This window comes from Oncorhynchus mykiss, chromosome 5 (assembly GCF_013265735.2).
Source record: "Oncorhynchus mykiss isolate Arlee chromosome 5, USDA_OmykA_1.1, whole genome shotgun sequence".
In the NCBI taxonomy this organism is placed as follows: Eukaryota; Metazoa; Chordata; class Actinopteri; order Salmoniformes; family Salmonidae; genus Oncorhynchus; species Oncorhynchus mykiss.
The window spans coordinates 28,291,601-28,302,390 of record NC_048569.1 but is presented as its reverse complement, the minus strand read 5'-3'; the positions used below and the strand labels follow the sequence as shown (position 1 = coordinate 28,302,390).

Below are 10,790 nucleotides of genomic sequence, written 5' to 3'. Positions count from 1 at the left end.
TTAAAAGTGACCAGCTCTTCCACACTGGTATCAGTCCCACATTGATAACTATTAGAAATGATGTTCTGGCAGTCTGCCGGTAGTGAGGAATTCTTCTTCCGTTCCACGGGTTAAGGACTTTTCTAATGAACACTTCACCGGTGATCTTGTATCATTTCAGGTAGAGTCCTTGGTTATAGGGATATTGCTTCAGCTTCAGACTGTAGATTCTCATAACCTGTAATGAAGGAAACAAAAAAGGGAAGGTAACATGTCCTGGTTTCAAGATAAATTAATATTTCACATTAATTTCGCTAAGTAAGCATGTCCTGATTTTCAGGAAAAAGTTGGACATTTCACCTAGATATCCCTAATATGATGACTGAGGTGTACAACATAGAGGCTTATCAGCTTCTGATCATCTTACTATGCTTCTTCACCCGAGATTGGCCCCCGATTGCTAATCAATCAGTTCTTTATTCTCCAGTCTTCTCTTTGTCATCGACATGGACAACCTTGCAATGAGTGACATAATATCCATTGTGATTTTCCTTGGACTTTTACTGCTGACCTTGTCATGAACAAAACTTGATAAGGACCTTCCCATTTTGGTCCTAATGAGTCTGTTACATATTTTTTTTACCATCACCCACTGGTGCTACGTCATGTCCCCCCTCGGAAGTAATTCCCCACGCCTCTTCTACTTGTCTGTCTGCTTCCCCTACTGCATTAGAAAGTTGTATGCAATAATTAAGCATTATGTCACTCAAAGTGAACGTCTGCTTTTCTCAAATCTAACGTGCCTGGTACTGTCACATTGTCCATTGTAGTAACTTCCCATGCCCAGCCTGCCTTCCTCACACCCCGACCCTCGACAATGCTTGAACCGTCTGTGTATAAGTTAAACTCAGGATTTTCAAACGGATGACTCTTAATAAACCAATCAGAGAGCTGATCCAAAACCAACTCACAACAGTTGTGTTCAAGTAATGTGGTATCTGGAGGAAGCGTCAGAGTAGCTGGATTACATGGTGTGCCACGTTGTATGATGATGTTAGGAGCCCACTACTTTATTAGCGTCCATAGCTTCTTTGCTAGCACACTGGTACCATATCCAAAGTTCCACACTCATTTCTCTTCGTAGTCCAAATAGGATGGTTCTGAACTGTAGATTCCTGCAGTTGCCTATTTTGCCACGTCACCTTCCCTTCAGAAATGTTCAGTGTAGAGTAAGTTGCATAATAACATCAAGGCCTAAAATAGGTTGTTCAAATGAGCCTATCCACACCCCTGCATCAATCTTCATTGGACCAATAGAAATTGATAATGGTTTGGTCTGTTTCATATCTGTCCCCCCCCACTCCTGTTGCTCTCATCTTCTTGCCTGTGTACTGATGACATATATGTTTTGCATAAGATGTGGGCAATACAGTGACTTCAGCACCCGTATCTACTAAATAATCTACTGCAAAGTTGTTAACCATCATGTTTACATATATTCCATCCGATTTCATATGTACACCAGCTGAGATGGGACGCAAGAGGGGGTCTATTAGTTTACCTCTACAGCATCCAGCAAACTCTGCTGCTGAGCTGGAGAGAGCTTCTTACATTTCTGCATCAGCATTGTATCATTGGGGCTGTTGTCCTGTTTCCATTTTCCCTTAGACGGACCCTGCTTCTCCTGGCCATTCCTCATAAGAACACATTTTCTTTTCCGAAATTCTTCTTGCCAGTGACTAGAAATCCTGCAATAATGACATACACCAGGTTTCTCTTCTGCTGAACGCATAATGTTGTTGGTTTCATTCGAAACCTGCACACCTCTGATAACAGTCGGTTCATTATGTTGATTGATGTCTCTGTTCAGTCGTGACAACCTGTCAATGAAGTAGCCATAGTTTTGTCTCTCCCAGTCATTAGTTGTGGAAACAAAAGTTTTTTTACAAATCATCATGTATGGATTGCATCAGCTGATGGGTGAATACCCCATTTCTGGAGGACTTGAGTGTATCTTCATCTTCCATGTCAGGTAACCCACTGTGTCTGACCACCTCTGTTCTAAACCTTTCTTCAATTCAACAAACAGTTCTTTTGGTTTTTGAACACATTTGGTTATCTCTAACCCAATTGGTGGTTGCATTGATCAGACCCTTAAGGAAAACATGTATGGTTCTCCATCCATCAGCCACATCTTGCTCTTCACCACCCACAGCTCTAGAAACCTTTTCTTCTGGTACACCATGTTCACGGTTGTTCAAAGCAAAGGCTAAAAACTGTAACCCATCATAAGGATGTAGATTGTAGAGTTTCTTATAACGCTTCAAATGGTGCCACGTTTTCATACCCACTTCTAGGGGATGTTTCAAAGTGTTTGACCCTTCATACAACTGTTCTGGAGATGCTGATTTGTGTGATTACTGTCACCTGAGGTTTGTCTTTACCACCTTTTACAGACTGTGTTCTGGTTGGTCTAAGATATCATTCGTCACCGCTGTCAGAATCTGTTGACTCAAAGCCAGGCAGTGCTGACCAGATGCTTGAAACCTGATCTGCCTTGCGCAACTTAGCCTGAGGATAGATTGAGGGAACAGAGAGACCACAGGTGGGGGCCAAGTCTGTTTTTACGACTCTTGGCTGTAATTGTTGAATTTCTTCCTTCAAGGTTTTGATCTGTTCACCAAGAGCTTTCAAACTATCTTCATCTCTCTGCTATGTCCTGTCATGATTCTCTAATTTCCGGACTTTGGCTCAAACAGTTAAAGACCATTGTGTCTTTGTCAAGGAATTAGACATTCTCTGTATTTTTCCTCAAGCTTTTTGTATATCAGACAGATTCCATATTCCATCTTTGTCAACAATGACAGAATATTTATTTATTATCTCTTGCCTACACTTCTCTACTTTGAAATGGTTCTTCATATCACTAGACAGTGAATTTAAAATCTGTTTCATGCTCACATCCGGAGGAGCTGTTCCGCCCTTTTCCAGAGTGGTTCTCACTTAACAATGGCATTATATTAACTTCAAAAGTTGTATAATATATATATATATATATATATGTGTGTGTGTGTGTGTGTGTGTCTAACCCCTTTTGAGGACTCAAACCTCTTCTAGAACACAAATTGTCTCTGTAGGACCTGGCTAAACTTATGTTCCTTTCAAAAAGCTTGTTGAAGGCTTACATTAGAATCCCTATAATAGAGAACAAAGCTGTAAGAGGACTCAAACCACTAACTGAGCGAACAAAGGACTAAACTCTATAACAGAGAACAAAGGACTTGAACCTTATACATCACAGATACATATCACTCATTGCATGCAGTAATTTTAACCTGATTTGGTTCTTGTAAAATTATATTGGTCTAGACTCACCCAGCAATTATGCCATCAATCAGCAGAGTTGACTCCCCAAAGTGGGTTGCGCTCAGCCTTCTCTCTTTCTTCAGGAGCAACACACAGTTGATAAGTTTTTTCTTGTTGTTGTTCAGACCAATTCATCCGGGTCACGGCACCAAATGTTAGAAGTTGAAGTTATTCTATAATAACACAGACCCCAAAGCAAATCAGGTGGAGGAAAATAGGTTTATTCAGAGAGGATAAATCATAGATGTTATGTTGAGAGGTAGATGGCCGTTCCTTCTCTGTCCTCAGTGATTCTCCCCTCAGTGATTCTCTCCTGTGATTCTATCCACAGAACATAGGGACAGGATGTCGTTTATAACCCAGCCCTAGCCTGTGGTTGACCAATTAGAATTCCTTGCAATAAAACAGGACCAAAAGCCAAATAAGAAGTATCCTAATTCAGGCTCGATGCCTAGACAAATTCCTCACGTCTCTGACCCATTGATCAATATATCCCTATTACAGAAAAAACACTATTTCCATTGATCGTTAGTACTCTATTGTCCTCTCGTCCTCTGTCTTTGCGTTGTGTATTTATCTTCTAAATATTCTTATAGACGGAAGAAGCAGAGCTAGCAAGAGGGAGTGGGAGGGGAGGTAAATAGACAAGATAAGGAGAGGGGGGAGCTAAACAGTTGGAAATGTGGGATAAAGGGAGAGAGAGAGAGGGGTCAAGTGAAAGTGCTGATGACAGAGAAGGAAACTAAAGGAGAGGAACATAAGAGAGAGAGGGGAAAGGAAAGCAATAGAGAGGGACAAAGAGAGGATATTTTGCTGTGTCAGAGGACACAAGGCAAGGGCAAGGTATATCCTTAAATACATTACTATCATGGCTTGTCTCTCTGAAACAAACTAGAGGACAGCCAGGGCCAATTTTTACATAAGGTTTCTTTTCCATCATTGGGAGTGGGAATAACTCCACTCACTTATTTCTGACAGTTTGAGCTGGTGAGGGGGGCGGTAACAGGACTTTGCCTGACATGCCATCAATAATGAAGAGGTCATGGTAACATATGAGCCCTCCTTTCTCTCTCCTGTCCTACTGAGTCTATTCCCTTCATACACACTGACACACACTCACACATACTCACGTCTGCAGCTGTTCTGCGCCGTCTCCCCCCAGACGATTCTGTCACACTCCTCTTTTGAGAGGTGTGAGGTCCTCATCTCTCCATAAACCTCTGCTCTATGTGACTGTAGATTCATCATCTGTTCATGTGCAGGTGACCTCAGTCCGGGGCCAAAGCCAGGTACTGTCTCAACCTGATCACTGTTACAACACTAAATTATTCAGCTCTGACAAGGTTTTCCATTAGCCGGCAATTGCCGGCTGTTAGCCGCATTTTGGCCGCAAGAAAAAAAATCCCATTGCAAAATAATGCTTTCTATTCATTGATAGAAATACCAGTCGATGTAAATACATTTGACCATCATGCTTATCGGTCTATAGGTACATTTTCATAATATAGTGGAATTAAATTGGTGTGTGTGTGTATTTTCATTAATCATCACGCATACAGAGCCGATCTGGAGCAGGATTTCACCTGCTGCTCCTCAGCTGATTGCTGCTGGACTAAAACATACTTTTTATAAGCCCATTCATTGAGCAACAATTATTTATGCAAATTGTATGTTAAAAACAGTTTAGTGCACGATAAAAAAATAGCCATTACCTTTATTTCTCAAGTGGTAATGAAAGCGCGCCTTCATTCCCCATTCAAGTGCAGGCCTACAGGCTATCAGCGTGTCACCAACGCTTCACAATGTGAGCTGGAGGCAGTCTGCATTTTGAATATATATACAGTGCATTCGGAAAAGTATTCAGACCCCTCAACTTTTTCCACATTTTGTTCCATTGCAGCCTTATTCTAAAAATATATTTAAAAAGAAATCCTCATCAATCTACACACAATACCCCAAAATGCTCTTCAGAGGGTGGTGCGGTCTGCCCAACGCAATACCGGGGGCAAACTTCCCGCCCTAATGGACACCCAAAGCCCCCGATGCCATAGGAAGGCCAAAAAGATCATCAAGGACATCAACCACCCGAGCCACTGCCTGTTCACCCCGCTATCATCCAGAAGACGAGGTCAGTACAGGTGCATCAAAGCTGGGAACGAGAGACTGAAAAACAGCTTCTATCTCAAGGCCATCAGACTGATAACACATCTGAGGCGGCTTAGAAATGGATCAGTAGCCACTTGAATAATGTTTCCTTATCTAGCGTTAGTCATCTCATATGTATAAACTGCACTCCACACTATTCTACGGTATCTTCGTCACTTTTAAATTGTGTTTACATATTGCATCACCCATCTCATATGTATATACTGTATTCTATACTATGCCACTGTCCAATGCTGCTCTGACATACAGTATGTACAGTTGAAGTCGGAGGTTAACATACACTTAGGTTGGAGTCATAAAAACTTGTTTTTCAACCACTCCACAAATTTCTTGTTAACAAACTATAGTTTTAGCAAGTCGATTAGCACATCTACTTTGTGCAGTCATTTTTCCAACAATTGTTTTCAGACAGATGATTTCGCTTATAATTCACTGTATCACAATTCCAGTGGGTCAGAAGTTAACATACACTAAATTGACTGTGCATTTAAACAGTTTAGAAAATTTCAGAAAATTTGGTAATTGATCTTCCTTGAGATGTTTCTACAATGTGATTGGAGTCCACCTGTTGTAAATTCAATTGATTGGACATGATTTGGAAAGGCACACACCTGTCTACATAAGATCCACAGTTGACAGTGCATGTCATAGCAAAAACCATGCCATGAGTTTGAAGGAATTGTCCGTAGATCTCCGAGACAAGATTGTGTCGAGGCACAGATATGGGGAAGGGTACCAAAACATTTCTGCAGCATTGAAGGTCCCCAAGAACACAGTGGCCTCCATAATTCTTAAATGGAAGAAGTTTGGAACCACCAAGACTCTTTGAAACCACCAAGACTTTTGCCACCTGGCCAAACTGAGCAATCTGGGGAGAAGGACCTTGGTTAGGGAGGTGACAAGAACCCGATGGTCACTCTGACAGAGCTCCAGACTTCCTCTGTGGAGATGGGAGAACCTTCCAGAAGGACAGCCATCTCTGCAGCACTCTACCAATCAGGCCTTTATGATAGAGTGGCCAGACGGAAGCCACTCCTCAGTAAAAGGCACATGACAGCCCCCTTGAAGTTTGTCAAAAGGTACCTAAAGGAAAACAATGAACACTATGGTCCTCAGATCCTCAAGGCACTACAGAGGGTAGTGAGTACGGCACAGTACATCAAGCTTCCTGCCATCCAGAACCTCTATACCAGGCCATGTCAGAGGAAGGCCCTAAAAACTACCAAAGACTCCAGCTACCCTAGTCATAGACTGTTCTCTCTGCTACCGCACAGCAAGCGGTACCGGAGCGCCAAGTCTAGGTCCAAAACTCTCTGTTTATTAACTATGCATAGTCAAAATACCTCTACCTACATGTACATATCACCTCAATTACCTCGACTAACCTGTGCCCCTGCACATTGACTCTGTACCGGTACCCCCGGTATATAACTCGTTACTGTTATTTTATTGTTGGTCTTTAATTATTTTATTTGAATGTTTTATGTAAATTCTTTAACACTTATTTTTCTTAAAAATGCATTGTTAGTTAAGGGGTTGTAAGTAAGCATTGAACTGTTGTAGTCGGTGCATGCGACAAATACAATTTGATTTGATTTTGATTTAAATATCACAATTGTATGTCAAAATGTGTACTTAATTTACACTTTCAGTAGTGTAGCAGCACATGCTCCCATCCAGAGCAGCCTCCTTTAACAGCCGCAGTGCTTACTAGTTGATTAACTACTACAACATGGTTGTTATCAAGCTACAACATGGCAGTGACCTAAAACATGGTTGTTCTCAAGCTACAACATGGTTGTTATCAAGCTACAACATGGTTGTTCTCAAGCTACAACATGGCAGTGACCTAAAACATGGTTGTTCTCAAGCTACAACATGGTTGTTATCAAGATACAACATGGCAGTGACCTACAACGTGGTTGTTATCAAGCTACAACATGGCAGTGACCTACAACATGGTTCTTATCAAGCTACAACATGGCAGTGACCTACAACATGGTTCTTATCAAGCTACACCATGGCAGTGACCTACAACATGGTTGTTATCAAGCTACAACATGGTTATTATCAAGCTACAACATAGCAGTGACCTACAACATGGTTGTTATCAAGCTACAACATGGCAGTGACCTACAACATGGATCTTATCAAGCTACAACATGGCAGTGACCTACAGCATGGTTCTTATCAAGCTACACCATGGCAGTGACCTACAACATGGTTATTATCAAGCTACAACATGGCAGTGACCTACAACATGGTTCTTATCAAGCTACACCATGGCAGTGACCTACAACATGGTTGTTATCAAGCTACAACATGGCAGTGACCTACACCATAGTTGTTATCAAGCTACAACATGGTTGTTATCAAGCTACAACATGGTTCTTATCAAGCTACAACATGGCAGTGACCTACAACATTGTTGTTATCAAGCTACAACATGGCAGTGACCTACAACATGCTTGTTCTCAAGCTACAACGTGGTTGTTATCAAGCTACAACATGGTTGTTATCAAGCTACAACATGGCAGTGACCTACAACATGGTTGTTATCAAGCTACAACATGGCAGTGACCTACAACATGCTTGTTCTCAAGTTACAACGTGGTTGTTATCAAGCTACAACATGGTTGTTATCAAGCTACAACATGGCAGTGACCTACAACATGCTTGTTCTCAAGCTACAACGTGGTTGTTATCAAGCTACAACATGGTTGTTATCAAGCTACAACATGGCAGTGACCTACAACATGGCAGTGACCTACAACATGGTTGTTATCAAGCTACAACATGGTTGTTATAATCAAGCTACAACATGGCAGTAACCTACAACATGGCAGTGACCTACAACATGGTTGTTCTCAAGCTACAACATGGTTGTTATAATCAAGCTACAACATGGCAGTGACCTACAACATGGCAGTGACCTACAACATGCTTGTTCTCAAGCTACAACATGGCAGTGACCTACAACATGGTTGTTATCAAGCTACAACATGGTTGTTATCAAGCTACAACATGGCAGTGACCTACAACATGGTTGTTATCAAGCTACAACATGGTTGTTATCAAGCTACAACATGGTTGTTATCAAGCTACAACATGGCAGTGACCTACAACATGCTTGTTCTCAAGCTACAACGTGGTTGTTATCAAGCTACAACATGGTTGTTATCAAGCTACAACATGGCAGTGACCTACAACATGGTTGTTATCAAGCTACAACATGGCAGTGACCTACAACATGGTTGTTATCAAGCTACAACATGGCAGTGACCTACAACATGGTTGTTATCAAGCTACAACATGGTTGTTATCAAGCTACAACATGGTTGTTATCAAGCTACAACATGGTTGTTATCAAGCTACAACATGGTTGTTATCAAGCTACAACATGGTTGTTATCAAGCTACAACATGGCAGTGACCTTCAACATGGTTGCTATCAAGCTACAACATGGTTGTTATCAAGCTACAACATGGTTGTTATCAAGCTACAACATGGTTGTTATCAAGCTACAACATGGTTGTTATCAAGCTACAACATGGCAGTGACCTACAACATGGTTGTTATCAAGCTACAACATGGCAGTGACCTACAACATGGTTGTTCTCAAGCTACAACATGGTTATTATAATCAAGCTACAACATGGCAGTGACCTACAACATGGCAGTGACCTACAACATGGTTGTTATCAAGCTACAACATGGTTGTTATAATCAAGCTACAACATGGCAGTGACCTACAACATGGCAGTGGCCTACAACATGGTTGTTCTCAAGCTACAACATGGTTGTTATAATCAAGCTACAACATGGCAGTGACCTACAACATGCTTGTTCTCAAGCTACAACATGGCAGTGACCTACAACATGGTTGTTATCAAGCTACAACATGGTTGTTATCAAGCTACAACATGGCAGTGACCTACAACATGGTTGTTATCAAGCTACAACATGGCAGTGACCTACAACATGGTTGTTATCAAGCTACAACATGGTTGTTATCAAGCTACAACATGGCAGTGACCTACAACATGGTTGTTATCAAGCTACAACATGGCAGTGACCTACAACATGGCAGTGACCTACAACATGGCAGTGACCTACAACATGGTTGTTATCAAGCTACAACATGGTTGTTATCAAGCTACAACATGGCAGTGACCTACAACATGATTGTTATCAAGCTACAACATGGCAGTGACCTTCAACATGGTCATAGCGGTAAAGTTGCCATAGTGTTAAGAGGCCAGCGGAGAAAGATAGTCAATCTCTATTACTGTATAGCATTAAAAAGGTCAGTTGTAAGACATGAAGTTGAAGAGTCATCCTGGTCCTCTATAATGAAAACTCAGAACAGGAAGTCAACTTGGCAGAAAAATACTTCAGGGTGATATTTGGGGACACATTTTCTACACCAAATATTGTGATATCTGATATAATTGTTTTGCGCCATTAATGACAAAATGTTTTTTTTTGCTTATTTACAAAATTAGAGTCACATTCTCATGAAATTATCTTTGTGTGCCGAAAAATGTATCTTAGTTAATTCATTTAGACTTCATTTGACATATAGATACAGCTTAACTGATACAACTGCACAGTTTTGGTTTGTAATGTTCAAATAGAGCATAGTCTTGAACACCACAAAATATCTTCTTGCACTTCACAATATATCGTCAATGTCAAAAATTCACCATTGTAAGGGATTTCTTCCATTGACGGAGAGGCGGACCAAAGCGCAGCGTGGTTATTTTGACTCATGTTTTAATAAATCACTTCACATTAACAAACTAACAAACTAACAAAAACAAGAAACGTGGAAAAACCCAAAACAGCCCTATCTGGTGCAAAACACAGAGACAGGAACAATCACCCACAAACACACAGTGACACCCAGGCTACCTAAGTATGATTCTCAATCAGAGACAACTAATGACACCTGCCTCTGATTGAGAACCATACTAGGCTGAAACATAGAAATACTAAAATCATAGAAAAACAAACATAGACTGCCCACCCAACTCACGCCCTGACCATACAAAATAATGACAAAACAAAGGAAATAAAGGTCAGAACGTGACAACGATATTCTATTTATTCATCTATCATCCCAACTCTAGCATTGGATGACTTTGGTAAGGTCATTGTGGGATGTAACATGTCACTGTGGCTTCTTGTAGAAAGAGGCAGAAGAGGGGCACGCGCTCCTGTCCTGGTCTGTATTGACATTGATTGACTGACTTCCAAATTATCCCTGTCACATCTCT

At 41.1% G+C, this 10,790-nt stretch overlaps 1 protein-coding gene and 1 long non-coding RNA gene across 6 annotated transcripts in view; both read right to left on the bottom strand.

Annotated features, from left to right (window-relative positions):
* LOC118964582 overlaps nt 1–4,668 on the bottom strand; it is a 5,386-nt gene extending 718 nt beyond the window's left edge. Inside the window, exons 1-2 of the long non-coding RNA XR_005051707.1 lie at nt 3,355–4,668; nt 1–217 (exon numbers count right to left, since the gene is read on the bottom strand). The exon at nt 1–217 is cut by the window's left edge and continues 718 nt beyond it. This is a non-coding gene — a long non-coding RNA (uncharacterized LOC118964582). The remainder of the gene's footprint in view (nt 218–3,354) is intronic.
* The window catches only part of ank1b (ankyrin 1, erythrocytic b), a 77,082-nt gene that overhangs the window by 44,528 nt on the left and 21,764 nt on the right, over nt 1–10,790 (bottom strand). The window lies entirely within an intron of this gene.